Below are 16,957 nucleotides of genomic sequence, written 5' to 3'. Positions count from 1 at the left end.
AAAACATGTCTCTGTATTTAAGAAGATAACGGAGAACTAAGTTAGGAAGTTGTCTTTTCTGTCATCATTATGTTATCTTCCCCTGGCTCTTTCTATTTTCGGGCACTGCCTGCCTCTCTACTTGTAGAGCAGCCGAGTTCTCTGCACAAACAGATTCTAAATAAGGTGGAGAGGTATGTCTTGCCTCCCTTCTGGCTGAGAGCACGACAGACATGCATTGCAGAGAACATGTGTTACCTGCAGATGACGCTGTAGAAGTGCAGCAGAGAAGCAAAGGGTAGAAACTACCATTTCCTCCAGCAAATTGTCCTGAGTAGGCCAACTAATGGAGCCACCAGATGGAAAATAGATAAAAGCAGAAGTTTGGGTCTCTGATCTGTCGATTACACAATTTTGAAGGTAATGCACTGGGTATATTTGTTAAATTAGTGTTAAAATACTGGTCCAACCTTTAAATTCACTTAGCCAAATTATATATGCAAGGAAGGTTTACTCAGAAATACTAACAAATTTCTAACGTTAAATCCGAGTAAAAATTACAAAGTGACACACTATAGTTAGAAAAGACAGACATTCAAACAAAAAACAAACAAATTCATTTTATAAATATGATTGCACTAAAATATTTTAGCACTATGTCGTATGACATAGGAAGAAATCATATAATATGATTGGTATAAACTAAGCAATATTGGAGACAGTATGCAATATTATATCTGCTGAAGAGACAAAATAATGCATTTATCGACTCTGGTTTTCAGTAAAGACATTTAATTTACACTTTTTTTGGATTGTTACCAAAGCACATACCCTAATTTTGAGTAATTGTCCCCCTCTGACTGGAACCGATCCCACATACCTGTCGTGATTGCCCACTGCACTCACCTGTGCCCGCTCCTTTGGCTCCAGCTGCTGTTCGTTTCCTGATTGGTTCCCCTTCTATTTAAACTCAATGCTTCCATTCACTCCTTGTCAATCCGTCAGCGAATCTCCGCACATGCAAGGCATGCACTTTCTGACTCTGGCTCCTGTCTTTTCCTGTATCCTACTCATCTGCCCCTGGCTACCCGATATTCTCCGGCTCCCTGACTTTTTCCTTCCTCTGACCACGCTCCGATCTCCCGTCCCGGCTGCCCGATTCGTTCCGCAAAAAAAGTTTGTTGTGAAACGTTATGCGTTTGGATCCATCGTCTGTTCTGGTTCTGACAATACCAATTCCATTATTGCATAAATTGCTCTGCAAAAACATGACTGATCCACTTTGGGAACTACCTGTAAACCCGATGTAATAATTTACCTGAATACTGTATATATTTAATGGCCATCTATTCCTGGTTGTCTAGTTATTGAATTTGCCACTAGAATGCGGAGGGTACTCGTATTAACACTGATTCTGGTACTTACCTTTCCCCAGTTTTTATAATCATAGCCTCGGGAAAAAAGGCTATCAAGTAGCTGATATTTCTGGTGCAACTGGCAGTGTGAATGATCTCTTACCTTTGTTTGCTCTGCAACTGTTGAATTACCAATGAGACATATGGGCAAGCTAAGAGAAGCTTACATGTTACAATATAAGTATTTGAAATGTATTTACGTTTTATAAAGCATTTATAGACCTCTTTCCCTGTTTGTAAACAAGTATGACGTAGTCTAGCTGAGTGCGCATTGTTGAGGCAGAACGTTTGAATATATGTGAGATTTAACCAGCATATTGACAGTAAAAGATCATGAATCGTAGATAGTAACGTCTCTAAGAAGCACAAAGTATGTGCAAGCAGCAAGAAAGCGACTTTATTTAAGTGATCAAAGTTCAAAACAACAAGTCAAGTCAATTCATGCTTATTTGTGTAACCCTTAATCGCAACAAGTCTCAAAGAGCTGTACAGACTACCATTACCACCATCCCCTGATCTAAGGGGCCGGTCACACAGCCGTTTGCGGCTGAATCACGGCTAAAATTTTGCGTTTTTTTTTTGCCCGTGGTTGCCCGCGATGGAAAATGCGCAAAATTGGCCAACCCGCTGTTTATCGGTAGTATGCCCGCAAAACAGACGCCGGCGACTGTTCCGCTTCCTCATCGCGTCATTTCCGCGTCATTTTCTCGTGTGGACCACGGGTATAAAAGCTCCCGAGCCGGTGTTGTGCCCAAATCCGACTCCTACGCACCCCCCCAAAGCTATGGCACCGAAGAAGCCAATATGTTATTATTGTAATAGTTTTTCATTTTTATTCTATTATCTTGTTATGAAATGAAAAGAAATGTCAAGAAATAAAAATGGATTAAGACGAGGTCACTACGGTGACGGGGATCCATGTTCACCCCTTGACGTCTCGAGCACAACTGACGTGTGCTCGGCAAATCGCGCTGTATATACGCGGAGAAAGGCGTTTGACCGTCACACGCGTAACACGCTAATTTCACGTAATAACACCGCGATACAGGCGCAGAACAGGCTATGACCATGCTCCACCCACGATTACCCGCTGAAATTTCCCGTCCTACCCATGTGTAACCACGCCCTGGCCGCGGCCAGAGCACGTCGTTCCGCGTCATTTCCGCGTCATTACCTCGTGTGCCGCCCGCGTTTAACACGTTTAACAAGTTTTGAGCAGCGCAAAACTTTTTCGTGCTGCCACCCGCGTGTGAATTTCCGACCGCGTGTTAAGCACTGCTGTATCTCGTCTGTATGGCGATCTCAAAGCGTCCAATAGCGTCCGCCTCACAGGCAGAAATTTCTGGCCGTGATACAGCCGCAAACAGCTGTGTGGCCGGGCCCTAAGACCTACATGAGAGTCAGGAAAAACTCAATAACCTCAGAATGAGGAAAATGAAGAAACCTTGAGAAGGGGCAGAACATGAGGTATTTTCCTTTCGGGATGACCAGGCTGCAACAGATGTTGCAAGGGCATCAACAGACAATATTCAGGCATCAACAGACGATATTCAGACATCGTTAAAAAAAAACAACCTTCTTTTGATCAACGCTACACACAGATTGTGCAAGCCACTTAGTGTAGCTTTTCTGTGTGACTTTTTTGCCTTGTATCCAATGCTTGTCCATTTTGGGTAAGGAACCAGTAAAATACCTTTCTATGCCATCAAGTAAAATGGACAAAAAAGGGGTCTCAGATGACCAGTTTATGTTGACAGTAGTTTACACACAAGTTAAACTTCACAAGAATTTACTTGACTTGCATCTACATTAAATAGTGGGATGATGAATAATAATGATAACGACAATCAATAATAGTTATTATTAACAATATAATGTATTATTTCTATTTTTACATGTATCATTTTTAAATTATTTGAATTTTATTTGGTTTCATTGTCATTTTTATCAACGTTGTGAAACATTGTATGTGTTGAATGTGACGTTGCCTTACACATGTATGTAATGTAAAATATACAGTACTATTTTTCTGGGTGGAGTTTTTTTTAATCAAAGACAATAAAGGCAGGACCTCCCTGGAAAACATGTGGTGACAGCATAATGATCAGATGTGCTATGGGGCATTGCGTTTTCCTCATACAAATGAAACAAGTGTCTCTCGTACTTTTTATTCGGTGACGGAACAGACACGCTAGACATGAATCCCTCGAGAGAGGGAACTAGAGCCGCAGCAGGAAAAACAACAGTATGCAATGAGATTAGACATGGCACTCCAGGGTAAACATATAATAGAGACTTTAAATAGATAAACAGGCAAAAATATTGACAAAGTAGTGCTTCGAGACTGGCCTCAGTTATAACAATAGTGGAATATTTTTCTCTCATTTTTTAAAAAGAATAGTGCATCAGAACAGCAGTGCAGCAATATTACTTAGCAAAAAAAAGACATTTAGTAGCAACAAAAAAAATCCAAATTAGTCTCAAACTATACATTTTCACAGTTTTGCGTGTTTGTTTTTCGTGGCCTTGGGGAAAAAAAACTGTCTCCGAACTTGTTTCTCTTTGTCTTGAGGGACCTATAGCGTCTACCAAGAGCAACAGGTCAACGAGATGGTGGCTGGGGTGTGAAGAGTCTTGTATAAGGATTGCGCTGGCTCTGCCGCGGTATTGCAAACTGGCAATGTCCTCCAGACTGGGCAAGGAGCAGCCAATGATCTTCTGCGCTGGGTTGATTACTCTTGATTAATCTATCTATACTATGTAAAATATACAATAATTCTAATGTTGATAAATATATTATTATTATTATTATTATTACTATTACTACCACTAGTAGTAGTAGCAGTAGCAGTAGTAATAGCAGTAGTAGTAGTAGTAGTAGTAGTAGTAGTAGTAGTAGCAGTAGTAGTAGTAGTAGTAGTATTAGGATAAAACATATAATATGTTTAGCACAAAAAAATACATTGTGGTCAAGTTTGGGAATGAATACTGTCATGATTGCCTATTGCCCTCACCTGTGCCCGCTCGTTTGGCTCCAGCTGCTGCTCATTTTCTGATTGGTTCCCCTTCTATTTAAACTCAGTACTCCCATTTACTCCTCGTCGGTCCGTCAATGAACCTCCGCACTTGCAAGGCAAGCATTTTGACTCTCGATCCCATCTGTCCTGTATCCTGTATCCGGTATCGATCCCGTCCGTCCCGTATCCTGTATCCTGTATCGATCCCTGATCCAAGCCCTGTTATCCTGTATCCTGTACCCTGTATCAAACCCTGATCTAAGCCCCGTTTTCCTCTATCCTGTTTCCGGTATCGATCCCTTCTGTCCCGTCCTGTCCGGTATCCTGCTCATCTGCCCCTGGCGTTTGTGTTCCCGCGCATGACTGCTCCGCTTCCGTAAATAAAGCTTTGTGTGAAAATGTTACCCGTTTGGGTCTACCGTCTGTTCGGGTTCTGACAGAATACAATTTTAATTGTAGCTTCTTTTCTTAGAAAGTGTTTCTGAATGTGTTCCACCATGCCATTTCCTAACAAACATGGAATCATTTTACCAACATAACATTTCTTTGAAAATATTTTGTCCATAAACAAATACATCTATAATATATTGAGGATTTGATTTTAAGGTTCTGCACGGGTTTCCCCCTATGTTTCTGCTCTAAGCCTTCGCTTGGAAAATTCTGTTCTACAAGTGATTCCAAGAGCCACGAAGATATCACAGGTTCAAGAGTGTTCCCCGTTCAGGGCCCAGTGTTGTGGAATGCTCTGGCGTCTGAGATATGATCTGCAACCTCAGTGGAACTGTTTAAATCTTGCTTGAAAACACATTTTATATTCTATAGCTTATGAATGACCTATATTTCAAGTTGTTGATCCCTGTGTATTGTTTGTTGATTCCCTTTGCAACATCCATTGCAGCCTGGTCATCCTGGAAGGGGGATTACCTCATGTATGGTTCCTTCTTAAGGTTTCTTCTTTTCTTCATGCTTAGGTTTGGAGTTTTCCTTGCCCTACTATAGGTTTTAGATCAGGGAGTGGTGTAATAGTATTCTTTACAGCTCTATGAGACTTCTTGATAATTAAGGACCATGCAAATAAATGTGACTTGACATGAAGTTATTACTGGGGCATTTGAATTTAGAGCTTGTATGTCACCAAAAGATTATGATCTGAAATGCATTTAATTTAGGGTTTAAAGTTGCAAAACACTTAATTAACGTAACTTTAAAATAGATTTTGCAGATTTTAGGAAAAAGAAAAGGTAAAAGAAAAATACGGACATGAAATGTTTCTACGAAAAGAGAATAACCCATTCGTTTTATTCTTAGAGGGGAAAAAAATGACAACAAATGTTTGTATAGATTTTTTTTTGTATAAAAGATATTCAGATTCAAGACAGTCTGTCTGGATCCCTAAACCACAAGGGACCATTTCCTGTGGTGTGTCTTGGACAAGTACAGTCTGATGGCACCTATTTTTTTGTAAAAGTGAGGGCTTCCCTTCCAGTTATCATAACAGTAGTGAACATTGAGATTAATCTTTACCTGCATTTATGGGCGTGGCCTGATAGCACTGGGTGGGGTTGAAACCCTTCACAGGACCAACCTGGGTCTCTCCGCCGGTGGACTTCAACCGGCGAACGTCGGTCGTCCGGCTTCCCCTTCATCTTGTCTCCTGCCGGCCGGAGCCGTCTTACATCGCAAAGGAAAAAGTGCAGGAGAGAAGGAAAACGAGCGTGGACGAGCGGGAAACAGGTGAGAGATGAAGAGAGGGGAGAAACCGGAGCGATTCATTCAAACAATCCACCATGAAATGAGACGTTTTCAGTTTACACACTCAAGCTAACAGTGATTGCATTTTGTCTTTTGTGTTATTTTGATAGTTTATTTCCTGCTTTTGGACATAATATACATTAATAACGTAATGTTTTTCTTATAAATGTTACTTAAGTGTTCCTTCCTTTTAGTTGGTTGCCAGGGTTTAAAGTAAACATTGGGTGAAGTGAGCATTAAATGTAGTTAGCTTAAGTTACATAGTTACAATTTTTTTGCCATGTTGACTCATTTTGAATGCCTTCAGAACATTTAGTTTTGTAGCCATATAAGCATAGGACATAACAAATGTAAGCTTGAACACTCGTCTTTAATCAGAAAAAAACGTCTTTATCTACTTCTGTTTTTCTTATTGTTTATTAAACAATAGTTGAACTTACTTTATTTTGTTGAACCTACTCCTTTTTGGGAAAAGTTGCATTTAAGGCAGAACTTTCGCTTTGGTGCTTTTTTAGCATTTTTCATACCTTCAACATCTAAATAATGTTTTCCATAAACACAATTGTACTTATTTTGCAAAATAACATTCTATTCCAAGAACACTGAACTGATACATGAACTAGATAGATAGATAGATAGATAGATATACTTTATTCATCCCCGCAGGGAAATTCACAAAAAACTATGCATAAACAATGCATTGACTTTGCAAGAACTTTTACACAATCTCGGTCACCATGGCAGTCACGTTCCCTCGGGCGACCGCGTTCCTGCGGGCATGCATGTAACGTCATCCTTCCCTGAACAGACGATGACAATGGGAATTTCTGCCGCCACGCTGTGCCGTGTATCAGCAGCCATCGCTTGTACCAGACCACAATGTGCCATCTAGTGGTAGTAGTATTAGACATTGGGGCTTTTTTTTTTGTGTATGTCAATAGAAAGTCTTAAATCCGATACTTTGACAATACATGAGAAAAATATAACATGAGCCAATCTATTTTTTCTCATTACCATTTACATATTTTAAGTATTGTGATAGGGCTCTAATATATACATATATATATATATATATATATATATATATATATATATATATATATATATATATATGTGTGTGTGTATGTAAGATCATATTACATATAATTTGAATAATAAGTTAAATATAAAGTAAAGTATGAAAAATCATACTTAAAATCTCCGACTGGCTGGCAGTCCAGGGTGTACTCTGTCCAATGTCAGCTGAGATGGCCTGATGCTCCATCACACAGAAGAAAAACTGTTGAAGAAGAATGAATGAATGAATGATACCTAAATTTATATTGGGATTTGACTCATTTTTTAGGTTGTTTTACATGTTATTCAGAGCTCTGCGGTTGAGGGTTTGAACCCGAGCCCAAGCATCTTTCCCTTGTTCTTGTGTGTAGTTTCTCCACACTTTTTCCTTACCTTTTAACCGCGCTAAGATAATTTCAGTCCAAAAGTATTACAGAGGGGCTCCTATAAATTGGAATGTCTGTTATTCCACACTATATAATGATTGTAATTTATCAGTGACCAATTAACAATGTACCGTTACTTCATCTGGAATAGGCCAATAGGCTAACAGGATGGGACCAAACCATCAGTAATGTTTACAGAAACCAGGGTGACTTTAAAAGAGTTCTTATGCCCAGTAATGTTTAAAATTGGCATTGACCAAATGGTATGAAGTGTGAGGTCATATTATGGGTGATTGTTTGAAATGTTTCAAGATTTATGTGAGAAGAATTACTGACTGATGGTCTACTCGTGGCTGCAAGGCAGTTTTTTTGACACACATTCCTGCCAGATTACTAGCAGCACAGATTAATGGAGAGACAGGCTCAGATTTTCTCCTTGAACTGAGTCCGACACAAGTCATTGTGCATTTCTTACACTTCTGTTTCAAGGTGTAACTAAATATGTCCCTCTGAATTCACAGCATGAACTTCCTCAGGTTTTATACTTAGATTGAAGTCATGGACACATTTATAAGAAAGTCGAGTCAAGTCATGTATATTTGTATGCCCCTTAATCACAAAGTCTATGAGGGATACACAGACCACTGTTACATCCACTAACCGTTACATCCACTAATCTGATACCTTAAAAAAAAGTAAAGTCCAAAATAGCATACCAAGAGGAAAAACATTCATGTTGTATAAGTCAGGAAAATTAAGCTAGAGTTGAAAATTTTAAAGTTAGTATACGATGCACCTGAACAGTCTTGAGAACAGCAATTAAAATTAATTTGATATAAATTGTTCTAAACAAACAAAAAAATCAGACATGCAGGAAAACCAACTAGACACTCTTTACTGTAAATTAGTTTTGGTAGACCCACTCGTGTGTTTGTGAAAAATATATTTAGTAGCAAAATTCACACATTTTTATACATCTCAGCTGGTGGTCATTTGGTTACTTTCTGTTGACTGAAAATGATATCACAGTGACTAAGGGCTCACTAAGGTGAAACAACCCAACTCAGAAAACAACCTGTGCTGCTATTGCTTGCTACCTGAGCAGTCACCAACTTTGATTTGATTTTCAATCCATATCAAGCAGAAAAATATCCTTCCCATGAGATCGATGAAACTTACATGATCATTTTGAATTAGTAGTCCACAATGCTCTCTTGTTCACAATGCTGTTTTTTAAAATCAAATTAAGCCCATAGAATAGATACTGAAAACATTTTTGGTTGAAATTTTATTCAGCTGTGCTTTATAAAATAAATTATTTAAGTTTATTTTTTAAATTTGTTTAATTAATCTGGTATTCTAACAGCCCTGTACTTGCGTGTACTTGGAGTTTCATGTTCCCAGGGTCTTTGGAGGCTTAGTCTAGCTTTAATCAGCTCAAGGACCTGGCCAAGCACCCTGCTGCTGAGATCAACTCTAACCTGAAGGGTTAAGAGGATCCACGAGTAGTTTAGGGCTTGAATTTGCAATTTGGAGAGCATGATTACTTACTACTTTTCCTTGGTTCATTTGCTCTTGAATGTAGACCATACACATATATGTATTTAAAATGCCAATACACTTCAAAAATGAGCTTGGTGCAAACCACAACTTTTCCAGTCATTTACATTTTAGGATGAGAGCAGAAGCTTACGGCATTCAGTCAGAAAAATCACATCAAATTGTTTTAGTTTTCACATTTTACTATTTAATCCTTTATAAATACTTGCCTGGTAGCCAATGTTGCCAAATATGTTTTCCATCATTTATAGCCAAAGGGTAATGTGTTTGTGGTAGTTGTGTACGTGCAACATGAAAACTTGTGCAGGTTAAGACTTGTACTCTTACCTCTTGATGTAAATCAGAATCACTGATCTTGGTTCTTTTCATGTCATGTCTTTCATTGAGTCTGGAAATCCTATTTTCCACACTACTGACAACTTAATGAGCACAAACTAATTAGAGTGTCTGCAGTATTCTAAGAACCCTGAACATGCTTATCATAAAATATAAGTTTTTCTATATTCTTTTTGGGAAAACTTTGTGCTACTCATGTATTGATTTTCTTAGACATTTTCTCAGAGTAATTTAAACACCCTTCATCATCAATGTTAACATCAAAAAAATTACAAACAATCGGCAGACCGGAATTCACCTTGCTTCTGACTGAACATGACGTTTGAATGGTTTACAAAGCAAATATGCCTCGTTCAGACAGAAATTCTATTTGTATTCAGCGTCTTCATTCTGATTTAAGTCTTTACATAAAGCATTTTCACTCGGTTTTGCCCTTCAGTCATGACGCATGGAGGACTTATAAGCCTTGCTATTGACCTTCAAATAATTTGAGGTAGCTCTGAAATGAGAGTTTTTGATAGTGGGAAATGTGAAGGCTTCTTCTTTTTCTTATCAAAGATTTAGGTCAACGGAACAACTAATAGCCAGTTTAGTTAAATAAAAAGCTGTTGTGGGGAAAGTCACATTTGGCCCAGTTAGTGACACATACAAAACTATTTTCTTTCATTTCCTTTCCATGTTGCAACATACTAGCCTGTCCTTTTAGTTTTTGAGCATTTTGTCAGAGTGTCACAGTGCTATCACTTTACTATGCTCTTCGTCTAGGTTACCTTGCCAGTATATATATATATATACATATATAGATATGACCAACTGACACTCCCTGCAGGGAGTTACATTTTAACTTGGACACTCAAAGGTACATAAGTTATCCTAAGCTGAATATTTTCAACAGGGATGGGACCTAGGTGAGTCAGTAATGCAAATGCATTAAAACATTGTTTTATGAGTGGTTGAAGTAGTTCAAGTATTGAATGGTGTGTAAAGGGACTCAAGAGATTTTTGAGATTTTCTAAAAAAATAGAAGAGAGCAATCATACAAAAATAATTTTAATGTAATTAATAAGTTTAAACTTTAGTAGAAACCCAAAATAAGACAAGATCACATCAATGTATTTTGAATTTCCGAGACCGCTCTTTTTATTTAAACTTCAAGGTTACAAGAAATAGATAAGTCCTAAAGGGTGCGGTAATCAAAGAACAACAACATAATTGTCTAATGGTGACACTGATGCAATAGTCAAAATAACGAACAACAGTGAGTCCAAATAAGGAACTGGCATCCCATAAAAATCCTTTGCACCTGTTCGATAACAACTTATAAACAATTAGTAAAGTATGCCACTATTTCAGGATGATTTTACATAGATTTATCTGTATTGCAAAGGCTTTCACTCTCAAAATATTCAGATGAAGCAAAAAGGTTAAGAGTGGAGCAATCCCCTCGTATTTGGGTTAATTAATCAAAAAATAATATCCTTCCTAACAAAACAACATATGCAGACTCTCAATCCATCCATCCATCAATTATCTTCTGCTTATCTGGCGGCGGGGGCAGCAGCCTCAGCTGAGAAGCCCAGACCCCCCTACCCCTAGCCACTTCATCCAGCTCATCCGACAGGATCCCAAGGCGTTCCCAAGCCAGCCAAGAGTCGTAGTCTTTCCACCGTGTCCTAGGTCGTTCCCAGCCTTCCTGCTATAAGAATGTGTAATTGTGTAGGGAGAGGAGTTGAATGATCATAATCGCCATGGCATATATTTGTGCTCCGTGTCTGTCAATCTACAGTGAAATTTTACCTAATTTAAACTTTCAAATTGTTTATACTTAACAACTTTCAGTAAAATAAAGGATCCCTCTTCTTCTTTTCCCTCACCTTATTCTATCATACCAAGGGTCGGCTTGCGTGCACAGTCGCACAACTGTGCACAGTAAGTGATGCGACAATAGTTCTACCCAACCGATGTGTCGCAAAACCTGTCGTTGGGAGTCATTAGGTGACTAAATTCCCCAATTCCAACCCCTAATGCTGAGCGCTAAACAGGGAGGCAATGGGTACCAATGTTGTAAGTTTCAGGTATGACTTGTCAGAGGCTTGAGCCAGCTACCTCCAAGTCTCAGGGCAGTCGCAGTAACCCAAGGCCACTGAGCTGGTGTGAATAAGGATCTTTGAAAAAACCCAAAATCTGCGGTATTTTCACAACCATAAGGGACTCAGAAAAGTCTCCGGTTTTCCCTTAAATTGTGCGGCGCACCATATCGTGCAGTGCACCCTGTGTGTGATGTAAAGCAGTGGGCATAGCGGTGGGCGTAGCTGAGGACTGAGACTGCCATTCAAACTGTAGAGCCTAATGCTCAATTCCAATTTTTGGTTGAAATCCGATTGTTTTGTGACTTGTATGCAATCTCCTGTGACTTTTATGCCATCTGTTGTGTGAACGCCACCATATCCGGCTAGGGTGAAGGAGGACACGTGATGTCACGCGCAGTGCAATGCTTGTGGAAGTACTCATGGATGCTAATGCCGTAACGTATCTAGGAATTTCAAAGTCCTCAGTCCAAGAGGGCAGGATAAGATGAAGACAGAAAAAGAACTAGGCCGAAAATATTGAGGCAAAGACTGGTGCCAACTTTGCTACGACCTAAGAAAAGGCAACGGACCGTCATCAGTGGAGAAGGCTGTCCAGAGTTGCGTCCACGTTGGTGCCCCAACGACCCATGCGGTCAAGGGATCCGTGAATCAATACTTTGATAAACCACAACCAAATTATTATTAAATACCAGACATGTATGCTTGTCCGTGTTATAATGCTGTGTTGGCCCTACTCCCCCAGATCTACAAGAAATACATTCTTAAATATAAAACCATTTTAGCTTTTTACACACTGAACAGATTTAGAATAAATAACAAAACAGAATCCCTGAAGAAAAATTAAAAAAAACATAACTTAAAAATATTAACTCAGAATTGCATAAATTAACTATAAAATACAAATTCAATTGTAACCATTTTGGACACAGAACCCATGAAAAACATGCAACATGATATACATTAAAATGTGTAAGGCAAAGAAAACATCAGCAGTGTCTACCAAAGATAGGCATTTAAAATGTGCCTCAGGTTTTAGGGACTGATTTGGTTTCCTTTGCAACTGTTAGACAATTCACTTTCCTTTGGGACCATCAGTATAATTAAAATTAATCGAAACTTGTCTCCTTTTCTTCTGTTATTTTTTTTTACACAGGGTCTGGGTGAAACTGGACCAAATATTTTTTTTTCACAAGAAAAGCTCGAATTCAAAACATTCCAGTGTTCTCAAATATATTTTTTAATTTGCTACACATAATAAAAACTAAAAGAACATTAAGAATTAATGTGAAAAAGTATAAATGAATGTTTAATTTTTATGGGATTTACTTACATTAAAGGGTGGATGTGTATTATTTGACCAATAGCTGTATTGTGTAGCGCAACCATAAACGAGTGCATTAAAAATACAAACTTTAGAGACATTCTGCCTGTTAAAATCACACAATTTGACATCCCATTTTCTTGCCCAGCATTTGTGAGGTTTTCGGTTATCTGTAGCAGCAAGATGACTGACAATTAGCTGATGTTATGTAAAAAAAAATGCAAATTTGTTGGGCAATGAGTATTTTTTTTATACAGTTTTTATCATCATTAGCGTCCATTGGATTTTATTTTTTTTTTCAATCAATATTGTTCTTTTGGCTGAATGATTTTCTCTCTACCACTAAGAGGTTCTAAAGAAATCTAACTGTCCCTTCAAACATTCATAGTAAGCAATGTTCCCTCTAAGCTGCGTGCATGCGCATTTGCGCACTGCCCGCACAATTGCGCACTGCCCGCACATTCTCAGCGCACAAGAAAATCTATCCAGCGCAATGTTCCCTCTAAACTGCGTGTGTGCACAATTGCTCACTACTTAGAGCTTTTCCGCGCACAAGAAAATCTAGCCAGCTCACAAAAATGAGTGCTTGAAATTGCTAATTAAGAAGCGAATTAAGTCAAAGTTACAGTGCATGAAGGTAAAAATACAAGGGTTCCCCCGACGTTGTTTTCTAAATTCTGTATTTGGAAGTCAAGGTCGGAGTAGAACGAAGTTGAGTAAAGTCAGTAGAGTCTTTCGAGAACCGGCTTCTTCGGCTCAGCTCACTAGAAGGAACCGGCTCTTTCGGGTCCTAAACGGCTCTTCAGGTCGTTTTTGCTTATTTAATCCCAACATGACCAAATATTATGTAAAATTATGCACAAAATGACTTAAAGGAAGGGGGAAAAAGAACAAAAAAGAAAAAAATACCAAAATGAAAAGGTAGTGAAAAGCTGAGAAGAAAAGAAACAAAAGGAAGAGAAAAAAGAATTAAAAATTCAGAAAAAAAGACAAAAAAAAGAAAAGAAAGAAACAAAGGAAAAAAGTAAATAGAGAACAAAAAGAAAAAGTAACAGCTAGGAAAAAATAAACACAATGAGATTTTTTTTAAAGGAATTAAAAAAAGAATAGAAAAAACAAGGAAAAAGAAGAAAACGTTTGTGTTGCATTCAAATAATTTCCAATTATACAGGGATCAGAATTTTCCGCGGATCCGCGGATTTCCTCTGTTTTTGAACCCCAAAGGTCATTCCCGTAAATCGTCTAAATTCGATGAGAAAATATTTTGGGGGGGGTGAGGTATGATACGTGACTGTTTCATCACCCCAAGTTAGCATTTAGACCATTGGTCGATAGGTTCGCTGATAACCAATCAGCGGAGCTTTTGTTCAGAGCATTGGCTTTCTCAAACATGGCGCTCCTTCCGGTCTTTTCAAACGGTGAAATGAGTGTTTGAAAAAGTAAATATGAAAATACTAAGAAAAGAAGACGAGGCTTTTGTCTCCGAGATTGATAAAGGAATCAAGAATAAATTTAAGTGGTCATGGCTGGAGAAGACTGTCACAGTAAACGTTAAAATCGGCGCAAAGATCGAGGAAGTTACAGAAACTTTGAGCCAGTTCGCCGCAAAGTGTGATGTTCCAGGGAAAGCAAAGTGTCTATACTGTGTCGATCTGATCAATTATGGTACGTGAGGTTGTGTGGCACTGATCGATCATGCTAAAATGAACAAGCACAAAGCAAAAATAGCTTGCCGGCGATCAAATTATGCACTCGGATCCGCATTTAAAATCGGCAGCCACCGGTTCAACATTAATGGCCGTTTCAAATCCTTCCACTTCAAATACTAGCAGCAGTCAACCACTGGTTCCCCTGTGTGACAGAAAATCCCAATCTGAGGTATTTATAAATCTATTTATTTATGAAATGATTTTATCTTTTGTGTTTATACAATATTTAGAACAGGATAAACAAAATTTAAAATTTGTTATAAACATGATTAAAATAGATTATTTTGTATCATCATGATCATGTTCAATATTACGAATGCTTTTAATGTCAATATATTATTATTTTTAAAATTTATATATATATATATAATTTATATATATATATATATATATATATATATATATATATATATATATATAATACATGGTTTCTGTTTTGTTGGATTTAATTCATTCTAGTGCAATTTTCACATAGCAAATAAGATAAATGCTGCGAAGCCCCCCTGAGCCCCCCACCGGGCTCCGCCCTGGACCCTGGCTATTTCAGCTGAAAATGAAAATCTCCATTCTGATCCCTGATTATACCAAGTCAATCTTGTTGCCAACATTGTACTTCCACTACAAAATAAGATTAAATACAGTTGTGTATCGTGCGTCCGACTAAACTAGCCCCCAAAAATGTTAGTATTATGCGACAAAAGATACCAGGGAAAAAAAATGGAAATCTTGTGAAAGAATTGTTGCAAAAACAAATGACGTTTGTATGCCGTACAACCTGTGCAATAATACATTAGTCAATTCATTCAAAAGTGCATTGCCGGAAACTCGGCAAAATGTAACGTGATGTCAAGTTTTGGACATGTTTGATAATGACTTAGTTGCCACACTTGGGATTGCTGTTGCTCACTGTTGTTTCAAGCGCTCACCGACTATGTGTGAACGCTCATACTCGTGGAAAATTAGAGGGAACATTGATAGTAAGGAGAGGGCAACAAATGATCACCCCACAGGCCGCAATTGGCCCAAGAGTCTCATGTTTGAGACCCTTGCCTTAGACTATCCACCAACAAGGTTCTCATAAAATTTTATGGGAAACACAGGAATATTAATTATTTTTTTGCAATGTGAGTGTAACTTTGTTATAAATTGAAGTAAAAATATAAAATTAGAAACAAAAACTAGATTAAAATTAATTTTCATTATTAGCTATGAATTGACGTAAAAATATTGTGGCATTGCTAAAAAACGACAAGGGGGTCCAATTTCGTTTTTGCAATTGGAAAAAAAATATATATGGCACTGAATTAGTTCAAATGCGTTGCTCTAGAAAGGCGCACTTGGCTAAAAATATCATTTAAAGAGGGTAAATCGCCCCCAAAGTTGAGAATCACTAGATTACAGTGCTTATAAAGTGTGTTTTATTCCCCATGTTATTACGTTATTTCTGACTGCTTCGCACAGACTTATTTGACATAGCCCAATAAATGACATAGACTTCCTCCATGAGCCCATCACAGTTATTTGGTCCCCTTTCTAGCCATGACTCTGTAACAACTCCTTTCTTTTAAGATTCTTTTACAATTTATTTACCTTTTCATTGCTGCCAGCTGCACTGCTTACCCTTTGATATGGAGTGTACACAAGTTCATGCAAGCACAAGTGCACAGAGGAAGGCTTATCATGTTTTTATTTTACGGGAGCCTGGGATTGTTTCGGCTGGAGTTCCGAGATTCTTTTGCTTTGTCTTGCATCCGAACAGACTTTGTAGAGGCGCCATGAACTTTATACTGTCCTCACTTTATCTCTTTTTGATACAACTGTTGAATGTTTGGCAGGCTTAGTTTGTGGGTGAGTCAGGCTTAATTCTTATTTGTTCTTCTGGTGGAAGTGTAAGAATCCAAAATTTCAAAACTTTTTTCATAACTGTTGATTAAAAAGATTTATGAACTGTCTTTTCAGGACTAAAAAGGTGTACCATAATATCCGAAGTTGGCCAGAAATGTTATGCATTTACAGTATGTGCAATCGTAGGCAATTGTGATCGGTGATATGTTCTGACTTTTCAATCAATGTGCAAACGCAGCCCTTTTTTATAATCTCTCTGCAACCGTGGCCCCTATAGTAGGTAAAATACTATTCACTTTGTAGAGAAAATTGCTTTATACTTATATTAATTTGGTTCAAAATCAAATTTGGGGATTACTGATTTGGCTAGCAGATAGTGCTCACAGTTTCCCATACAAATTAATTTGAAATAACCTCATATTGTGTGAAGCATTTATCTTGAGGGCAGCACGGCGGCGCAGTGGTTAGCGCTTGTGCGGCACAGTTCATGT

General features: G+C 38.1%; 1 protein-coding gene across 1 annotated transcript in view; it reads left to right on the top strand.

Annotated features, from left to right (window-relative positions):
- The first annotated feature begins 6,005 nt into the window (after positions 1–6,005).
- Positions 6,006–16,957, top strand: part of lamb2l (laminin, beta 2-like) — a 70,293-nt gene continuing 59,341 nt past the window's right edge. Inside the window, exon 1 of the mRNA XM_088332258.1 lies at positions 6,006–6,145. The gene's annotated coding sequence lies outside the window, so the exon portion shown is untranslated. The remainder of the gene's footprint in view (positions 6,146–16,957) is intronic.

The sequence above is a fragment of the Urocampus carinirostris genome, chromosome 3 (genome assembly GCF_059441175.1).
Source record: "Urocampus carinirostris isolate Australia breed hairy pipefish chromosome 3, RoL_Ucar_1.0, whole genome shotgun sequence".
Classification (NCBI taxonomy): domain Eukaryota; kingdom Metazoa; phylum Chordata; class Actinopteri; order Syngnathiformes; family Syngnathidae; genus Urocampus; species Urocampus carinirostris.
The sequence above is the reverse complement of the archived record's forward strand: the minus strand, read 5'-3'. Positions and strand labels throughout refer to the sequence as shown.